This window comes from Ruditapes philippinarum, unplaced genomic scaffold (genome assembly GCF_026571515.1).
Source record: "Ruditapes philippinarum isolate M1 unplaced genomic scaffold, ASM2657151v2 ctg8482_1_1_1_1, whole genome shotgun sequence".
Lineage (NCBI taxonomy): Eukaryota > Metazoa > Mollusca > Bivalvia > Venerida > Veneridae > Ruditapes > Ruditapes philippinarum.
Genome location: NW_026855241.1, coordinates 6,977 through 29,548, shown reverse-complemented (window position 1 = coordinate 29,548; position 22,572 = coordinate 6,977). Strand labels below are relative to the sequence as shown.

General features: G+C 31.4%; 1 long non-coding RNA gene across 1 annotated transcript; it reads right to left on the bottom strand.

Annotated features, from left to right (window-relative positions):
- Window positions 1–11,222: 11,222 nt before the first annotated feature.
- LOC132742575 (uncharacterized) lies at window positions 11,223–20,767 on the bottom strand. The gene is made up of 3 exons (XR_009627446.1): window positions 20,500–20,767; window positions 11,788–11,856; window positions 11,223–11,485 (listed from the first exon to the last, which is right to left on the bottom strand). It is a non-coding gene; the product is annotated as an uncharacterized LOC132742575 (long non-coding RNA).
- Between the last annotated feature and the right edge of the window lie 1,805 nt (window positions 20,768–22,572).

The following is a 22,572-nucleotide window of genomic DNA, read 5'->3' as shown; positions in this document are numbered from 1 at the left end:
GTTCTCTCGAAGCGATAACAAAGGGCAATTGCGTTAAGTTATCATTCTTAATCATTCAACTAGACAAATCCCAGCTATGAGGTTTCTATTTGATATCAGACACACATTTCAAGATATTCTCTGGAAACAAAATAGGAATAAAACATAGCAATAGAAAATATATTCGTTATGAATTTCTCACAATATTGCTATATTTTAGTGCATGTTTAACGTTTTAAAATTCATTCTCCTTGAATGCAATCACAAGTAAAAAAAAGATGCTATTTTACAGACAATCAGACTGTATGGAATTAACAAATACAATATATTTTATGACAAAATATCCGTTTTCCTTTGTAAACTATGTACTCGCACTTTTTTGCTTCGTGAATATTGATAATTTTACAAGACTAGGTGTGACGAGTATAGTTGCTATACCAATAAAACATTTCCGTAAAATTACACAAATGTGTGGAGGTGTGTCTGTACATTCATTCTAGAATATGTAAGCAAGATTGGCTGACAATTGATGAAAACCTTATTCTTGTAAATAATGTTATTAAATGTCACGACGAGACATCGACAGTGTTGCTGGACTACTACAATATAATTTTTAATCAATTCTCAGATAGCTAAGCATAAGAAAAGCAATGAAAACAACAGAATGAAATAACAATTGCAAACTCGGTTGGATTGAGTCTATGCATAAGGAAAGTATTCCTTTGAGATTAATTTACCTATAATAGTTTTTGTCTGTGTTTTGTTATAAAGAATAAATCATAAAAGTATAAAAAATAATTTCATTCAGTTATCTTATAATACAAGAAATTTTAACTCAATACTATGAAAACAAACACGAACCTACTATTTATCTAACAGATTTGAGAAGAAACTCTTCTTGAAAGAAGTACTCGTACAATTTTGTTGCGGGGAGAAGTATTAAAACATTACAAAACTTATCATGATGATATATCGCACTAAGAGCGATTCTTTATATATGCTTTAATTTCCATCTTAATATTAAATATAAACATTTTTTAAAATATGTAATTTAATTATTATTAATAAAAATTGAAAAAAAAAACCAGAAAAAAACTAATGAGTATATCCAAGTATTGTGTGAAGTAGCCAAGCATCATAAAATATACCATTCTTGTTTTATTATTTCGTTTTAAAATTAACAAGTTGTTTTCTAAAATCTAATAAATAATGATTTCATTACAGCATAATTGACCATTGAAAATGATAATATATGGGCATTACAAAAATCTGGAAACAAACACACTGTACAATTTGCAGTCATCATGTATACTAAATAAGTTTTGTGGCTGGGAATTGTTGAGGAATGTTGTTCTAAATGTCTTTTGATCTTTCCTTTGAAAGAAGTTACTCACTTGAAAAACATCATAGCTCTTTTTTACAGTGAATATTATGGACAACCTTGTTTATATGTTATTTACATTTTTGTGATAGAAGATACTCCTGAAAGCAACAGAAACATCCAATCAACATTTTACTATTTTTTATAACTTACAGCTAAGATTAAATCTAATATTAAAGATGATATTTTTTTATTGAATATGGTCAATGTTAAAAATATATAAAATAGAGTTGATTAATATTTTAGAGTAGGTAAAAAGTTACACTTGTAATTAGTCAAACTTTATCACAAATATTGCAAATGCATCAATTAAGTCAATATTGAAACACTTCAATATATCAAGTATCAAATACATTATTTTTGCCTATGAAAAAATAATTTTGAAATAAAAAAAAAACTTTATTTGCAGATAACATATAGATTTCTTTATATGAAATAACACAGGTATCTGCAAACCTACTTAAAATATATAATTAAATTTAAATCTCATGAGTAGTTTGGAAGTTGTAAGTACATTCTATCTAGTAGGAAGTTATAATTTGCTCTTTTTGATCTTATTGATTTTGTTTGTTTATCATGTGCATCTAAAGCAATCTTTAAGTTAACTGTTTTATCAATATTTGCAACAACCATGAATGATATAAGATCAATGAAATTATTCAATTATTTCAATTTTGCATCTTCTGTTTTATGTCATTCCGAATTTTGAATAACAAAATGTTGTTGTTACTCAAAAGCAAACATCGCATAATTGGGAATAACAGACAGCAAGGTTTCGTACATAATGATGTTTGTTTGAATCAGCGTCCTGAAATTGTATCCCAAATTCGTCCCAACGTCGGTTTGAGAAACCGAGACTATCGGAAAAATGTATATATTTTTGTATATAAAAATATTCTAAAACATTTTTTAAAGGGTTTGGATAACAACCGGATACCATAATATAAACATTGATTTACCGATGTTATTTTCTGTTTAGTTAACTTTATTAGAAAAGTATGAAAATTTAATTCAAGCAACTGATCTTTCTAAAGACAAAAATCCGTAGATAAACTGCAAGCTTATAATAACTATAAGTTCTGAAATATAAATCTGAAAAGGCTGGTCTCCCGGAAGCAATTAAGCAATTATATTATATGAAAATTGCTGGCTCGGCTCGAATCTTTTCAAAGATAATGTTAAATTGCAACATCTTTCACATCTCAACTGATATACACTCATTAAAAATCATTGAAATTGTGAAACTATACATTGATATTTGTTGATCATTAATAATGTTTCAGAAACCTAAACTACCTTTGGTATTCAATACAATAGAAATACTAAGTGATTATCAATATCTGTTACTGTTTCTTATGTAATGAAGATAAATACACCCGCTGTCTTTTGTTTTATTTCATGCTTATGATTTTGTTTAATTGTCGTTATTTATTGAGAATTTGCAGAAGATTTTCGTGAGACAGACAGTTATTTATGTTGAAAATCCATCATCCTGTCTAAATATCGGTATTAATTGACATTTGCAACTAAGTGCATCAGCAAACATTTTCTAAAATTAAATAAAATATCATGTGGTTTGCGGAAGTGTCGACATGCATGCATTTTTATATTTATTAAACAACAATCACACACTGAAAATTACACTGGCTGAGAACAATGATGCCAATGAATTGTTACATTGCATTGAAATTGACGGCAAATTTGTTAGAGGCACAAAACGTACTTGAAAAAATCTATGTTTGATAAAGACAGAATTGTATATATTTGGAAAGGAATGCCAAATGTTTCTTTTCAAGTAGTAGGAAGTTCTTTTTTATTCTGGAAAAGAGAACATCCCTGTGATGTATGTAGTGAGGACAGCAAAATTATATGGAAATTGCAGACTCGGTTTGATAAGTATGTTTCTATGCATACTTTTGTATTAGTTAAATGAAAAAAAAGACTTACATTGGCTTACTTTCATTAAGATACATACGATGTGCAATAAGTCAATTGATTTTTTAAAATAGATTAATGTTTATATATTATTTGTGCATGACCATCAAAATAATGTATTTAATCATATAAATATTGAGTGTCTCTTTAGTTCCTTTTTTCATTTATATAGACTCAACATAATGAAATTGTATTCATTAACAATCGAATTGAACTATCTAAAATGCAAGCAATTGATTTAAACGAAATGCCTTGAATCATCTTGTTTGAACAAATAATATTAATCACAGTATACTTGAGAAGTTTAAGAGGTAAACGCTATTTAATATTTCCCGAATTCAGTCCAATGCGATGCAAACATATCCGAAATGAACAATAAGTGCATATTGTGCTCATTACTCAGTCCTTTAGTTGTTGCATTGCCTTAATTGCAGATAAAATAATTGCATTGTCGTGTCGTGAATGTTGATACAATTTTCATGTTACATTCTATATTTCCTATTTTGGGACTCTAAGTTGTAAGGGCTTATAAATATTGCTTAATTATCAATTTATCAGAATACACTATTACAAATATAAGATTTAACCGTATGAATATCAACTATCAACTACTAGTATCTCATTTATTGAAAAACAAATGTGTCTACCTCGGGACAAACAAGCACAAATACTGATTTTGTTTGATAAGCATGAACAATCTTGCTTTCTGACAACGGTATCTTTTAACTTTTCTTGCAAATTATTGATAATGCTAGCTTCTTTGCTTTTAAAAATATTGTTTTGAAACATCAAAACGTTTTAATTTAGACTTTAACAGTGGAAACTCAAGTAAGTGCTTAATTGTACAACATCAGTTTTAAATCAATGACTTATGTTTGATCGTAATCCATTAAAAAAGAACAGAACATATATTTTATTTTGAATTAAGCATATACAGCTCAACTATATATGAATTCAAGGATATGAAAAATATTAACGGGATGTTTTTCATCTATTTTTCTTTTGGTTTTGGATAATGTTTCATATTCACTTGAATAAATCCACTTCGTCGTCTGTCAACCCAAATAAAATATTCCCTTTTCCATGTTTAACCAAGTGTCTTTTAGTGTCCATTTTAGGTCGCCCTCTATGATGATTAAGGCTGCATTCTGTAAACATTGTTCTTTTTTGTAATCGTAACTATCTATATTTCACAAGTATATCAATATATATATAATGTTAAAAGAAATGTAACCTGAATTAATTAACTAATGATATTTCTCTAAATCTATAATCAAATCAATAAAATTCAACATCCAATTACATCATACATAAAACGTTGTGTAGAATTTTTGTTGGACAATTTATGCTACATGAAAACACAGGCAACCTAGTTTACCCATCAAAAGAGTGAATACAAAATCAGAGATCTGCCAAGAATTTGAAAGTACTGGGCCCTGGGCCCACTTGGTCTGAAAATGATGGGCCATTTTTACCAAAGTATGGGCCTTGGGAAAATAAGTAAACATTGACCTAAATAATTGTTAAAAAGTTTGTACATAATTGAATTTCCCTGGTAATAAAACTTACATCATATTTTTTATGACAAGTGGTTCACTTATGAATAATTAAAAAATTATGTCTACATGGTAACTTTCTTACTAATATCACGGATTTATATTACAATATTGTAATATAAATCCGTGCTAATATTAATTGCAGGCAAAATATTTTTCAAATGGCTGCTAAAAATTTGATATGCAAATTTATTCACATAATTGCTGGTTCTTACTTGTAATGTCTTATACTGTGCATTATCCGTTTTATTGTTCCTACTTTGCACCAAATGTCCCTAACCACTGTATATTGACGAATTTTATTGCCCCTTGTATGCCTCTGTGTAGACAGCATACATCAAGGACACTTGCCGACAGACCTTTTGATCATGAAAAAAATCACACACAATGTTTCCCTGATTGGTTAATCATCCTGTCAAATATTCTGATGACGAAATAGACATCTCTTTTACACTAAATCAGCCAAAGCTTGCATGAACTTGAGTGACCTTAGGGGTAATCAAGTTTTACACCTGTCAGATTATACTGTAACTTACAGCATTTCTTAAGATAGCAACACTTTTTTCAGTTATCGATAATCATTGTAAATATTAAGTAGTTGTATCATTTGTTTGTTTGTTTTATTGGATTAAATTTACGTAGTAGAAATGAGTATCTGTGTGGGAAAGGGATTATAAGAAGAAATGCGGTAAGTAGATAACATGGACAAAAGCTATAGGGGAATGGATAAACTCAAGAATATGGGTAATTACAGGGGAATGGGTAACATGTTGCTGTTAGTACCAGTTTTGACTGTATGACTAAATTACCCAACGGACAGTTTTGTTTTCTTATAAGTCTGGCACAGATTTTAGATGCGCCCATGGCCCTTTGCTGCCGATTTTCCTGCGCCATTTTCATTTTTTTAGCGCCAATGGCGCAAAATCGCGTCCTCGGCAGATCTCTGCAAAATAATCAACAAAAATTAACAGCTTTAAGGGCATAAATCTGCCACATTGCGAAAACTAACCCTATCCAATTTTATCGAAACCAGCATTTTTATTTGGAAACTTAGTATATTTGTTTAATATTAACTCGTGTGAATTATCCTTTGAACTGATTTTTAATAATTACATCATATAGATCTGTGAAGACCTGTGCTCGTAGAATATTAAAATGATGTAGCATCCAAATTAAGGTATCATTTTGCCTGTCATTATAACTTAGTTCAGCAAAATATAATGTCCTATCTAAAATGTCTTTTAACGACGTTGGTAGCATTCTGATAAAAAAGACTTCTGATATAAATACAACTTATTAAGATAACGCTCAAAGGCGATTAAAGTTCGTCGTTAATCAAGAGGTCGGATTGTTATTAGCATGCCAGCCTTAATGAGTTGATGGAATTACACTGCATAAATGGTTTTACATAGAAATTCAGTCTCAGATTATTCAGTTTTTCAAAATAAATCTCATATAAAAATTCATAATTTAATTTATTCTTACTTTAACAGATCAACAATAACATGATCTGAAAACGCTCCTCAACCTTATAGTTTTTACTATGTAATGGACATACTCTAGGTAAATCTTTTTTCCAAAACATTACTTTGAATAAAAAGACAACTTTTTACAAAAGTATGTATCATAAGTTAGAACAATTTGTAACTGTCTTGAACACAAACTGGTTTAACAAATTTTATAAGGTTTATAATGCCTATTTATATTTTAATATTGTCGTACATTACTAAAATAATGCATAGTTTTCAATTAGCAGTGAGGAAAAGTATTGTGCCTTTACCGTACTTTATACGTTGTATATAAATGATATCTTTAAGCGTTCTTAAACGTACTCCAACAGACATTTAGCAAACACTAACCATGGAAGATAATTATTTAGTAAATGTTATCATTTCATATTGAAGCGCAAGATAAATCGGTCCAATAGTCCCAGTCTGACGTTAATGGATTGTGAACTTTCATAAAAATTGTCTAAGAGCTTTAACATTGAAATATAATGCTATAAATTTCTTATCACCTAGACATTCGTAGAAATGTAACTGGCTAAAAGGAAATTAATGTGAGATGGTTGTTTTGTATGCATCATAGTTGTCACAAATACGCATACAATTTCGTATGCTACTCCTTACTTATACATTATAAAATATTTGTGTAAGCTTATCACAATTAACTGATGTTTTTGGAACAACCAAAGAGCGAAGCAGTCAATTTCATTTAAAACATCTGGAGTTATTGAAGCTGCTAATTAATAAAATTGTCTAATACGATTTCTGCATTTGCTTGAAGGAAACAATAGGCATTCGTCACATGTTTATGGTTTCGCTAATATTGATGTTAAACATGTTTCAGGCAATTTATTTATATTTTCGGATTATCACATATCAGTTATTCACCGCTTAGAGTTTTGGGCATTTGAAGAAATATGTTTAATATTTGATATATGTGCGAGTTTACTGTAGCAGGCAGATAAATTCAAGCATATTGATGAAAACATGAAATGATAATTCAAGTTTAAGGACATATTATTCATTCAATACTCTGGAAATAATGATGTATTTTAATATAAAGAGACTACGGACGCTCGATAGTTTTACTTAGGTGCCCATTCGTGCCTGATAAAATCCAAGAAGAGGCATATGAAATCTTTCTACACCAGTATAGCTGAAATGTCGCCATAAGAACTTTATTGTGTTAGTGTTACTTAAAGTCAAACAGTCCACGTTTTTCTTTATAGTTCTTTATGTGATGAATGTGTAATATGAGTGACTACTTTTGTTGATAAACTTGCATCGTTATTTAGTTCAGGATTTATTACCACACCCGAGTTGCCATATGTGCTATCAAAACGTAATACACTGAATACCCTTAATTATCACATATTACGCGACTCGGGAGTGTAATAAAGCCATTTAATAAAACGATATTACACTATAGTCTGTCCCATTGAAAATGGAAATGAACTTTTGCCTGGTATGAATTAACAAAACGAGATTGAATAAAAATTAAACTATTTTTGTAAACTAAAAAAAAGTCACCCTCGAGATTTTTCAGGATTTTTCTCGAAAGTCCCTATTTTTCTTTTGAAAGCAAATTTTGATTTCTCTATGGAAAATCTCTGTTGTTTATTTTCCGTAGCCATTGCCGAAGTACTCTTCATTTGAAGATGAACGGGAGATAGCACGTGTCATGTTTCCAAAATATACATGAGGTTCTCGGGGTCGTTTCATAATTATTTTACAAAGCTGGATCTACAAGATGTAGCAGTTTAGTTGCAATGCCTGATGTTAAACTTTAAAAAATGAAAAATAAGCAACAAGAACACCGACACATGAACTGCACTTACTTTTAAGCTGAATAAAATCCCTATGAATTTCGAAATAGATCTTTATAAACGTCACAACAAATTCACATTCTGAAGATTCCTTCTCCAGTTCCGTAGATCTTCAAAACTAACTCCTAAATGTCATGACACCTACAGGCTACAGCTACACTAATGGTGATCCAGATTTTTTTTAAACTGTTAATCCGTCTCATTATTAACACATTGTTCAATTTGTGGAGTTATCTGGGTTAGCAAATGAAATATGTACATGAAACATATCATAATTCAGTATGTTCCAAATCCATAATTCAAGAACGGCCCATCAATTTTAGTTGTCAACATCACAATGTTTATAACTCTTGAAAATGGATTCCTGACGAAAAAACTTTATTACGTCAACAACAATTTACGAAATGTATGACGTAACAAAAATGCCTCGCGCTTTTTATGGATGATTCCGGGTGCGGCATTGACAGAGGGCGGTAAGGCATATGTAACCCCATACATATAATAATTTTAAGCCTTGTGATAAATTTGTCTTGATGGTATTTAAGATAATTTTTGTATACCCAGATTTTGCAACTTAGCTGTTAAAATTACACCTTCAATTCATATATTAACAATAAAACTTTTGATAACATTTGAATAATTTTAAACAAACTTAATGTCAGTACAATACTTCTTCCATTAATTCACATATAACCTTCGTTTTTATTAAATATGCTTTTAAACTATTTTATATATTTCTCAGAAATGATTTCCCTACATATTATCTCGTTATTCAGGACGTTAGTAAATCCTACTCTTTTAGCTATAAAATATACAATACGCGGTATTTTTCTCCCGCGAAAAATATGCTATTGTTTTTTGTTTGTTTTTTTTTCACTGAATATTTTCAAATTTTAGGAAGGCTAAAATTATTGAGGACGTCGCTCGGTGTTTCTCTTTGACTCGATCTCCCCTTCATATTTACATAATGATGATATGTAACACTTTGAATCTACAAAAAAAAAGAAAGAAAGAAAAACACTTATTGTCGCTTATTGAATGCTCCAATTCAAACATATTCTTAATAATATCAAATCACTGCCGATATTTCTGGACATTTTGTTAAATTGTTGGACGGAAAGTTAAATCTGTATTTACGAGCTTAAAGTGCATAGGTTTATGTTTGATTTCTCAAACTAGAAAGCATGATATTTTATTCTTATTATTTACATTTTCCTCGAACGCGAGTTTTTTTTTATAGTGAATCAGTTCTCCTTTTTATATATTTCTTGCCAGATTTGCATGATAATGTAACGTTAGTATTTGTTGGCGATTTGATTGAAAAAGCTATCTAATCAAATCACTTCATTGGTCTTTTTCTCTTTAAAAGAATATAAAATACGGCAGTATATTTTGGTAATTATATAAATCTTTGTGTGTTACAATTTATATTTAAATAGCGGTTACTGATGTTTTCACTTTAAAAATTTTGATTATTTTAAATAATAGTTTGCTAGTAAAATTGCCTTTTTGACAACAACTTTGTTATCATTTTTCATTTTAATGATAACATTTAGCTATTGATTAGTAAGTAAAAAAGAATAATCAAATTTTTATAATTACCGAGTATATTTCATGCTAATTGTGAGAAGAACCCTAAATGACGTCTATATGGGCGCCGCCATTTTGAAATGGACGTCACGTCAGGTTACAACGTAAGTCAACGGAAAAAACTATTATTTTAACATTTTGACTATATTATTGAATTTATGAAAAAAATGAAAAACATGCTTAGAGATATTGACGTCAGGGTTAACATGATATTAATTTAAATGATTTTACTATTATATTAAATAAAAAATTGAATATTCAAATTTGATGGAACAGACTATAGTGTAAAATCACTTTGACGTGACATCATTTGCGCTATTTATACACATAGCGTTATTTGAAGCGCGCTAATGCTAGCGTTACACTAGAGGCGCGTCGATGAAAAATGACTCGTTCTCTTTTTGAATATGTGATCAATAGAATATAATTACATTCGTGTAGATTCAATACTGAATTTATTGAACTCGTTGAATAAAGCAATATTATGTTCGCATAATATGATTTTATTCAACTCGTTCAATAAATTTAGTATTAAACCTACACTTATTCAATATCTCTACATCAAACTAGTAACAATTAACATCAACCTAAAACCGCATTACAAACATCATTTCAATAAAGTGTTAAGTTAACAATGGATATCCGACGAAATCTGCTTTTTATTCATTTTTCTTTTAAATAACTGGTGTCGAAAGACGTAGCTTATGAGCACTGATTTTTAATAATACATGGCATCTTTGATGAATGGTACATTATAAAGCATACAAAAATCAAAGTAGAATAATGATTCCGACGACGAGACTAAACTTAACTTAATTTAGCGATATCTTATGTCTAATCGAAATAATATTCTCATTAAGACATCGTTCCTATGTAATGAGATTCATAACTGATCAACAGATCAATCAGTAATATTCATCGGTTCATAATAGCTTGCTGACGGAAATATGAAATTTGTTTGATTAGTACTGCCCCAAACATTTTCTCCTGCAATCGACAGCTTATATTTATTAGCTCACTGACATGTACAATTCAGTACATACCGTCCTGATCTCTATTTGCATTTGATTCCCTGTAATGACTAACGGTACTGCTATCTTTATGATATCAGTACGTGTGTTTCATATTTATATTGTTTATAACATAATCAATATATATTACACTATATAACAAAAGTAGGAGTCCGTGGCCGAGTTGTTAAGGTCGTTGACTACAAACCACTTGCCTCTCACTGCTGTAGGTTCGAGCTACGTAAGCGTCGATGGATTATGCATGAGAAAGCTATCCAGTCAGCTTACAGATGTCGGTGGTTCTCCTCAGGTGTCCGTTTGTGCCTGATATAATGTACAGAGGGCCACATGAGGTCTTCCTTCACAAAAACTACATGAGAACCACAGACAAGCTTTTACTAACATGAAACCCTTCACAAACGTCTGCTTTTAATAAGTGTTACCTTTGTTAAAATTATGCCCTTAAAGATGTAAAGGAATAAATATCAACGAGGCTGAGTTCGTTCAATACTTTTAATTGAAATGTCCATTCATTGTATGATCTCAGTATATTACTATATTAATATAAAGCTTCCAGTAGATTTAACCCAAGAGGTTAAAGTCACATCCCAACTTCACATCAAGCACTTGTTTAAGCACCAATCAATATATAATCAGTATCAAATGTAGATATCAATATGAAGATCAATATGAAGATCAAGCCCTGAAACAAACAAATATAGCAATACTAAATACATGTACATACTGAGATCATTAACACAACACAATATATACAATTTAAGTCATAGCATGATTATAACGAACATCTCACATCAAATAGCCAATATAACAGTCATTAAACCATTACATCAATTAATTACTTCTAAATTAATAACTGAACATTCCAAGTACTGTTTTCTGTATAATATTAAATATTAAATAATTCAATCCAGTGGCCTATTAAATGAATATAGTTAACTTATAAAATAGTAAAAACAATAATATGACTTGTACAATTATACATACCAATTGTGGATTGGACTCAATTACACTCATACAAAAATCCTCTCAATCTTGTGATGTTACTGCAACATACTGTAATTAAAATGTGTGCACAATAGAGAATGACAGTGATTTATATTAATGACTGCAAATAGATATTATTTAAATATGCTGCCATTATCAGATGCATTGTAAACAAATCATGTACAATATATCATGAATATCTTTATTTTAATAAACTTTAGACACACAGCTCATTTTTAACTCACTTAAACAAAGTAAAGCAACCAATATTAAACTTCACAACCTCAATCCAAAATCCAAAATCCTATTTAAGAATTAAACCAATTTATTATTTCTAAACAACTGAAAACATGTCTGCCTTCTACCAAAAAACTGAGATACAACTCAGAAAACGGCGGAACAATTACACGCCATGATTAACTAATAAAACAGCCAAGGGAAATCACTCTACAGGCTTTTAATCACATAAACTACAACTATTATTTCCCTTGTTACACACTTCCTGCTTTGAAAAATGACGTCCCCATTGTCATGTCAAATTCATTTCATTGTCATGTTCATTCAAAATAGCTGTCATTAAAAATATATTTAGCCACATTCATGGAGCAAACTTCCCCTTTATAAAGCTTATCCTACATAAACAACGTTTTCCTTCCATAAAATACTAGTACTCATATCTGAACATATAATTAACAATTACATTTCAATCAAAAAATTGTTAACTTTAAGATAAAATGCAGTAGTTTGCTTAGTGTCTGCAGCACATAACTTTCCCTTGCAAATATCGCGAACAACCTGCTAGCATATAACGTCGCGAAAAAAAACATTTCAAAGCACAAATTCGCTTCAGAACATAAATAATCATACTTATTTGAAAACATTTTACGCTCAGTCGCGAATATATGAATCATAATCATATTTCCTGCCAAAATATGCCAACTTTTCTTTCTCGCCCCTTCTTGGGAAACATATGCGTACCTCGCAATAAATAATTAAAACTATTAAAACCACATTATTATTCAATTTTATTTATTAGTACAGTAAAGTACAGATTTTTCAATTCGAATATCAATTCAATATAGCTTTATTCATTTAGCATCCACATTTTCCTTGCAGTGTCTATTCTATATTCTCAACATCACCTGAACAATCATAGATCATGCTTGTATCTTGATCATACTGTGGTTATGTTATCATGCTATGCATAGTTGATAGTCCTTATATCTGTCGGTGCTTTGCTTCGGTCTTTTCTGTTTTCTAGTGGTGTGTGTGTTTAACTGTCGCTTTGTTTCTTCACTCAATATTCTTTCTGTCTCCTGTCTCTTACTGTCTCTCCCGTACAGTACGGCCATGTAGTTCATCCTTCTCTACTTAATCTTCTTCTCGTCTAGCTTTCATCTGTCTACTTTCAGTTAAACATTTTGCGAATGTCGTTTCAGCTCTGTCATCTACACTAAGTTCATATTGAATCTTCTTCTCTCTGAGTGATTTTCTACATGTCATTTTGAACATCGTCTCCTCCTCTATTTCTCTTCTCAACCGTATTCGCTGTTTAGATCGTTTTGTTTGACTACTGCAGGTTTCTTCATACTTGTTACGCTGTCTTTGATTAATCTGGTTCTACTTTGCATACTTCTGTTCTACTTCAGTTCTTCTCCTTCGATGATCTCTGACTGTGGCGTCCCCATCTTTTTGTTTGTGAAACAACATGATATCATCAATTTCATCATCTGAATCTTCTGAGTCTGTACGCTCAATTTTCTTTCCGGATGCTCCCCTTATCTTTCTCCTCTGAAGACTCTGCTTTTCTGTCTCATTCACCTCTTCTATGTTCTCATTGCTTCTTTGATATTCAACTAGAAAATGATTTCTGGGTAGTGTGCGTCTTTGCCTTGTTTATTTGACTAATACACTGGAATGTCTTTTTGTTATCAATGACTTTATAATTCTTCTTCGAACTTGTCAGCTAACTTGTGTTTTCCTTCTTATGGCCAAATCATCACTAAACAAAATCTCCTAGCTCAATCTTGCCCTCTAACTTCCTATCAATAGTATTTCTTCGTTTCGCTTTTTTTGCCAAATCCCATGTGTTCTGTCAATTTCCTTCTTTTCTATTCATTCTTCTTGTTCATCTTCATATTATCTGAGGTTTTCTTTGATTTTGTATCTTCTTGGCTGTCAAAGTAACATTAATGGGAGTTTTGGTTCCTGCCGACAAGTTCATATGGGATACTTTGGTTGTCTCATGTTGGAATCAGTTGTATGCAAATACTAGTGATGATGACTTCGTTTTTTTTTTTTCAATCGCTTTTCTGTGAGTTTTGGAGTCACCTAGCATACTCCAAAGCTATCTATGAATCGTTTGGTCCGATTACCTTGCGGGGTAAATTGAAGTATGAGATTCTTAATGTTGGTGATTTCACACAGTCTTTATTAATTGAGATTCATTTAGCTCCTTGATTCTAATGTATCTTTTGGAAATCCGTAATGATGATGAAGTATTGTAGAAGTTCTCGCGTCGTGTTGGCAGTCTCTGATCTTAGTTGGAATAGCTATGCGCATTTAGTAATGTTCCGTTATGAAAGTATGTTTCCATATCCCTCCTTTGAGATTCCAGTTCAGATAGTCAAAGCAAACTAATTCCTGATAGGTTGTATGAACATTAACAAGTGGATCTTGTGTTGGTTTGACTCTTTCTTCTCAGGCAATCTGTCACATTTGAAACAAAATTATCAATATCTGTTGTGCATTCCAGGCCAGTAATCTTTCTTGGACCACATCTTCTTGGTTCTTCTCTTTTCTGGATGTCCTACATCTGTATGTAATCCATGTAATATTCTTTTTTAAACATCTGGAATGCATAGTTCGCTCTTGTCTTGTTGTCATCTTCAGTTGTTTTCTCTAAATAGGATTCCTCTTTTGATCTGTAAATGTTGAAATTCTTCTTCATAATCTGGTCTTTCTTATCAAAACATTTATCTGAATGGTTCTTGATCTATCACTGCTTCTCCATCTGTCTAGCTAAAGGTCTTCTCTTTGCTTCTTCCTTATCTCTCTCATCTCAATCTGGGCATGCGTTGACTGGGGTCTTCCTGTTGCGCTCTATATGTGACATTCATTTGGTCTCTGATATGAATACTTTACACACATATTCTCTCACCATGTTGTTATCTAGGTTGTTCTTTTCCTATCTTAATTGTTGTATCTATAGGATATCTCTCAATTGGCGTGCCGCATCTGATTTCATTCCCAGGTCATGTGTATTCGACTCAATTCCTCCAAGCGCTTGCTGCCCATCTTGACCCGGTTGCATTCCCGTTACTGAAGTCAGCACATGTCCTCAAAGATTGTAGTCTGTATATTTGGTGAAATGATTTCCAGTCAAATAATCTTTACAATTTCTCAGTTACTGCCCCATTTTAAATGCAAAAATTCTAGTTTATAGCTGAGTAATTCTTTCCTATTTCGACAAGTACTTTAGACTATGAAATAATCTTTTATGTTCTCCTTGTTGTTGATATAGTATCGCACCTAGTCTATTGTCGACGATCAGTGTAGCTCAAAGGGTTGGAAGAAAATCCGGATATCCAATAGTAGGTGGGATGATAATTATCTTCAGCTCTTCAATATATGTCTGCTCTCTTTTGTCAATTCCATGGTTTAGTTGCCCATTTTCTTGCTCTCTCTTTGATGTTGTGAGTATAAATTTGCTAGTGCGTCTGGTGATTTGCTGAACCTTCAATAAATCTTCTGTAATAGCTGGGACAAATGGAAAGGAAAGAATGTAAAGCTCATCTGACTTTTCAGTTTTGCCAATCACTACTTCTGTTTGTCTTGGATCTGTTCTATTGCCTTCACTGCTCACGAATGCCTTAGAATTTGGACTCGTTGTTTGAAGGCATTAACATTTTCGGAGCTAGTTTCAGGTACATGACTTCAGGCGGTGAGTAAAATCCAATCTTTCAGATTTGTTCATAAGAGTTCGCTGAAGATATAAATCGTCTAATAGCTGACACGATTTTCGTGAGATCTCAAGAGCATTCCTCCATTAAGCGTTGATAAGTTGCTGTGAGTTGTTAATCCGAACTGGCATTTTTGTTGAATTCCACATCCTAACGGTCCCTACGAAAGCATGTTCTTTCTTTATGTTCTTCTTCCACTCTATCTGATGATATCCTATTTACTCCGCCGACGTGTTTGAAAATCTTTGGCTCATGGTGTGAGACAATCAAAATCTCTTCATATCCTCTGGCACATGCACTAGGAGTCTTTAATGGTTTCTCTGGTATCGTATCAACAATAGCCTTAACTTTCCAATTCTTCCTAACTAGCACTAATATTTAATCAAGAGTGATTTTGTAAGGTGCTTATAATACCACTGCCAAATAGTTGTTCTATTTTGCCTTACTTCATTTAATCATTGATGGTGATTCTTCTATGTCGTGCTTGAATGTTGTAGATCCAATAGATCATCTATGTTTCACTCTGTTTACACTTCATGTCTTGCGAAGTTGAAAATATATCCCTAATGTTCCATTAAATTGTCTGTATTCTGTCCTCGTCAACGATTGTTATGTCAATCTTTAATACTATTCTGGGCTCTTGCTCTTGTCAACTCTTGCACCTTCACCTATTGTGTATGCTTCATCGTATGTTCACGCTATGTACATTCGCAAATCATCTCTTTGGTGAAATTGTTAGCCGTGTTGTTGTAGATTCGATACGGTAATCTTTCATACATGTTATTCCCCGTATTCATACTTGACTATGCTGTAGTGACATCTATGTTCTGTATAGAAGCTCTCAAGTTTCCTGAAAATCGGCATTTGTCCGGTCTATTCTTTATCAGATATAACTCAAATAGATGGTCCTCATTTCGCTTTATCAATACTTTATGGGCACTTCTACAATTGGCATTCTTTTTGTATTGCGTTTTCTCTCTAAGCTCACTGGTTCTGAAACACAAATTACATGTATATATACAGTTTGCTTCTCTGTAAAAATTTGGTCTCCAAAATTGTCCTTACATTCCTTTAGAAGTATGTCTAAATGTTGGTTCCTAAAATGACTGGTTTCTAGCTGAATAATTAGTATCCGGTACAATCAAAAATAAGCAATGTGTGATTCTTGGATTCTGGAATTCCATCCGGTATATTGATATTTGCTTGAATGTATCCTAAATATGGAAGTGTTGATCGCCTTCGTCAGCACATTCAATATGAATAATCTCTGTGAGTGGCTGTAATTCAATGTCTGCACAAGTTATTCCTATAAATGATGCCGCAATTAAGCTGCAACTGCTTCCTGTATCTAAAAGAGAAGAAGTAACTGTGACCATTGATACTGATGTTTGGCCTCATTGTGTCTCAAATAATTTAGGATCTTTCTTAACAGTTGTGCTATAGTTCGATCCAACAACTGCAGCACTCACTCGTTTAAATCCTTCCTTGTTACCTTGTCTTGCTTATCCAAATCTTTCAAGTCGGTTCTGCAATTCCGAGCTAGATGACCTCTTTGATTACAACGATAACATGTTCCTTGGAATGTTGTTGATGCTAGTGGTCTTGATGGTATATACCTACCTCTACCTCTTCCTGTGAAGTTTCCTCTGATACAATATCCTCTTCTGTAAGGTCTACTTGCAAATCCATATGTTGTTCTTTGTTCTTCTTTCGTGTCCTTTTCTTTCTGAAAGTTAACAAATTTCTCATTCAGTTGCTGGAGCATTGATCTGAGTTCCTTCATTTCAGTATTTTCCTCTTTTTCCATCTTTTGTGCTGTTTGACATGTCCTTGGTTTTTACATTCTGTCTTCATCTCTGCCTCCATCTTCCGTAAGCTCTATCTTAAATGCGTCATAGTCCGGTATTGGGTTGCAAACTTGTATTGGGCGATATGGGTTCAAGTCGATTCTCAAAACCTTGATAAAGCACTTGCTTTAAAAAAGCTCTTCTCGTCTATTTATAGCTCCTAATCAGATTGCTTGAGAATACATTCCTCCAATTTCGCTGCATTAGAGTGTTGATGCTATCTGTACCTTGAGTACACGAATAGAACTTTTTCATAACTGTCTCCTGGCTTTCTATATTTCCATAAGTACTATCCAGTTTCTTTAAAATTTCCGCTACTGTAACACCTGTACCAAGTCGTCTAACAATGTCGCTTGCTGTACCTCTCAATGCTCTCCTCATACCTAATAATACTTGAGCCTCTGTAAAAACTTTTTCACTCAGTAAAGACTGTACCTCAAACTTGAATGCTTCATATGTTACATCTCCTTTGTTTCCTCTCCATAGAAGTTAGATAACTTTGGGAAGTGATATGATCCTGTAAGTCTTATAGGTGAAGCTGATGCTGTGGTTGATGGTAAAGTACCAGTCAAAACTTGTATAGTCCGAAGCATCTTCTGTTTTTATCTTTGTACTGGATGTTGTAAGTGTTGGAAATTCAAGACTTGATGATGGTGTTGTATGTGCTTTCGTCGGTTTTAATTTATCTGCATCCTTTTCATCTTCCCATTTATTAAATCGTTTCAAAATTTCACCAAATCCTCCGCACCTCCAAGTTCCGGTCTAAGTTTGAGTTCATGAAAAAGCTTCTATCAAATTAACATCTTCCTCTGTTAGATCTACGGATTCCATATCCTCGGTAGATTTTGTAGCTTTTCTTTCTCCTCCCTCTGCTCCTTTTTTCTCATCCATTTTAAAATCAATTTAATTTCAACAATATAAATAAAAGCTAATGCAAAAGACTGAAAATTCAAATATATTACTATCAGTAATATTCTGCTCACCAAGAAAAGAATTTCTTTTATAAAGTAACCCTTTTCACAATTTAATCAGCATATTCTATAAAAATAATCAGTAATCTTTCCCTGAAATTGCACAATATTACACTGTTAAATATATAAAGTACCCGAATGATAATAAAATTATCAGAATGATAATCAATTATCAATATATTTTGTAAAATAGCAAAATATACTGTATATACATGTTATGTTTTAAAGTATTTCACCTGTAAAATGCAAGAATCTTGCTAAAATATTCAAATGAAGTAATCAACAAGCTGTTGATAAGCCTATAAGACTGTAGAATAATAAACTATCACTTCAATAAGTAAATAAATGAATAAAATTTAAAGCAAATATAAACAGTTTAACAATAAAACTGAATTATTTCCAAAAAATTTAATCTATATTGCTTATACTTAAGTACAGTATGCTGATAAACCAATCTGGCTTTCTGATTTCCAAGTGTATACTATCACCAAGTGTATAAGGACATCAATCAATAATTCTCTATCAATTTCGATCAAAAATCAATAAGTTTTCTATCAATTTCAATCAAAATCAATGATATACATCAGTAAACACTAATTCATAATCAGATGAGTAAATACATATAATAATGCTATATAAGCACTATTAGACATCTAAATCTTAGCATGTATGGTTGTAGATGGTCCAATCTAATCCAACTCACTCTTACAAACTCAGAATTTGTGAACAATCAACAAATTTGAACAAATATAGTTTTAAATCTGTGAATAATACATAAGACAACAATGGCAAGTTTATTATAATATTCGGTTAATTTTAATCTCTTTTATTTATATATCAGTCACAAGCACACTGAAATAAAAAGCAGAAATTATCTCTATTCAAATTTATCTATTCAATATACCTAAGCTGTCAATTGCTTTAAAATTAAACCTAAATTTAATTCAAATCAATATCCTAAATCAAAATTATAATTCCCAGATGTGCTTATATTGAATCACATTATTTTAAATATTACTTAATATAATTAATCAATAAACCAAAACTTTTCTAATCTGTTTTTACAATAATACTATAATATTTCACCCCAAATGACCTATATGCAAATTTATATAGTTTCTAAATACCATTTAACCTATTGTTACTAAATATATCTATTCAAATGACCTGTAAATGCTTCCCACAATGCTAAATTCCATGAAATGTTACCAAATATAGAAGTCAGGTGGTTGTCACATGGTCAGTCACATGTTCAAAGTTCACAAGAGCACTGTCTTGTGAGGTCAAATATCCCAGATCCCATTACACACAGGTTTATCAATGGAACAGCTGATTGTGGTAAATACCACACTATCAAAACAAACTACCCAGACTACACACAATACACTCCAGAATTGAAACTGACCTTGAGTAGGTTTAGATTCAATGTAAAACAAAGCAAAATATGCCAGGAAATCCAAATACAACTAGAAAAGTAGAACCATAAACTGAAAATATCAATACAAAAGTAAGGTCACACCTGAGCTGTGTATATAAACAAATGAACAGCAGAAAGTAGACTTTCTGAACTGAAATTAAAATTTACCTGTTTTTTATTTTTAAATACACTAGAATGGCAACATATTTGACAGGGATAATTATTGAAGATAGATGCTAATTATAATTTAGAGTTATTAGTAAAAGAACCTTCACCGGGTTGGGAAATTAATTGATAATGTGAAGTGACTTTTCTTTCACTCTTTACAATGTATCACACTGAATATTAGAAATTGCAGTTGTCCTTTTTTATTAATAAATAAAAATATTCAAAACTATATAATTATCTATATAATTACTTAGAAATTAAAGGAAAAGTTGCTAAATATTACAAAAAATATTTCTTTTAACTAATAAACTGCAATTCCTTAATATATAATTTTATTTCTTACTCACACATCAGTTGATCTGTACTTGACCACTGGACTGTTACATGTACCATATAATTACCATATTTCTGTTCAATCATGTAGAAATTAACAGAACTGTCCTGAATCAGCACTTATAAAAAAAAAAGTGTCTGTAATATGTAACACTAAACTAACACTGTCAGTCTATCACTATAATCACTTCGCGTTTAACTTAAAAGTTTATGTCCCTGCTCCTGTAAATGTTGTTGGTGTCGTCGATCCTGGATTCGAAGAAAAGCCTATATATCGTGTTGTCGGTTAGGGAAATGAAGATTCCCAGTTCGTACTCTCAGCAAGGTTATTAGTGACATTCACTATTCTCCAGTTCATGATTTCCGTCCAGCAAGCGTTAGTGAGAAGAATATCACTAATTCTCCAAATAAACGATAAAATCCTGTGTAACGCATATAACGAAGTGATGATTGCCACAGTAATGTCCTGATATGTGTCTCTGCCTGTAAACCAAATTCAAAGATGAGACGATATGCCACTGAAGTCTCAATATTAAAATTAATACGATTATCCTATGCACAAATGCAAACCTTATAATAAAATATGTCACTGTCCTTAAATGCAAATTTCACTTAAATATAACCTAAAGTGTTATAATATTGACACATTCTAACCTGTAATAATTTAATTCGCAGTCACTTACTGGAAATTACTTTAATGAAAAAAACATGAGATCATGAAAATAACCGTTGCGGCGCCAATGTTTACCTATAATTAATATACAAGCTCAGTAGATTAACCCAAGAGGTTAAAGTCACATTACAACTTCACATCAAGCACTTGTTTAAGCACCAATCAATATATAATCAGTATCAAATGTAGATATCAATATGAAGATCAATATGAAGATCAAGCCCTGAAACAAACAAATATAGTAATATACTGAGATCATACAATGAATGGACATTTCAATTAAAAGTATTGAACGAACTCAGCCTCGTTGATATTTATTCCTTTACATCTTTATGGGCATAATTTTAACAAAGGTAACATAAGCAGTTACGAAACACAATTATTTAAAACATTCCCTTGCTAAAGTCTTTAAAATGTGCAACATTTTTGTGTTATTCATTTGTTTTTGAAAATGACGTAGATATTAATTTAGTTCATAAGCTTCATTATGTTATATTGAAACGTAAGGTAAAACAGTTTTGTAGTTTCTGTCTGACTTTAATGATAATTGAACTTGCATAAAAATTGTATAAAGAAATAAGAGAAGGTTTAACTTTGAGGGCAATCGCAATACAAGTCGTTGGAGACAGTTGTAGAAATGAACAAAAAAATCGAAAGCAAGAAAGGAAGACATATTTTTATGTTGTATCATTTACGTAGATTTATTGAAATTCAGTTCTTTTGTTAGCTAAACATAAATAACTATCTTAAACACAAAACTATGTTAAAAAGATTAAGTAACAATCCAACGTTTAATACTGAAACAATGAAATTGATAGCGTCTGATTAAGGTAGACCATGGTAAATGCATTGCCTCCACTTTGAAGAGCATTCAAATAAGCTAGAATCAAAACTGAGGGGTGTGGGTTCAAACCCCAGAAGGGGCAATTTATTTTCTTTCTTGTTTCTTTTTAACATTATTTATGTATCTCTCAGATCCCTTGTGGAAGAAAAAAGGGTTTGATTATAATTTTTGTAGGTATTTATTTGCAACATTTAAAAGGAAAGTTATAAAATAAATACTACGCGGTAAAAGTATTTTTTATTTTGCATGGTCAATTAAATTAAATATACTTTAAAAAAATTAGGCACACTTTGAAAACAGACCCTAATTGTGGTAAATTTTAGGGATATTTTATATAAGGCTTTTTATATATAGTACAGTCCCTGGGGACCTTTTGTGTGCAAAAGAGGTCCATGGATAAATGTTATATCAATGTAAAGCTAAGTATTTGAAGTTTACAAAAACGTTGGGTAGAAATCTCAAATCATGGTACTTTTTGAGAAATAAAGAGATGACCGCCAATGTATTGAAAAATGGCTAAAACGCATTTTGTTTGCTAATATTAGTTATTCTTAGTCTTAATAATATAAT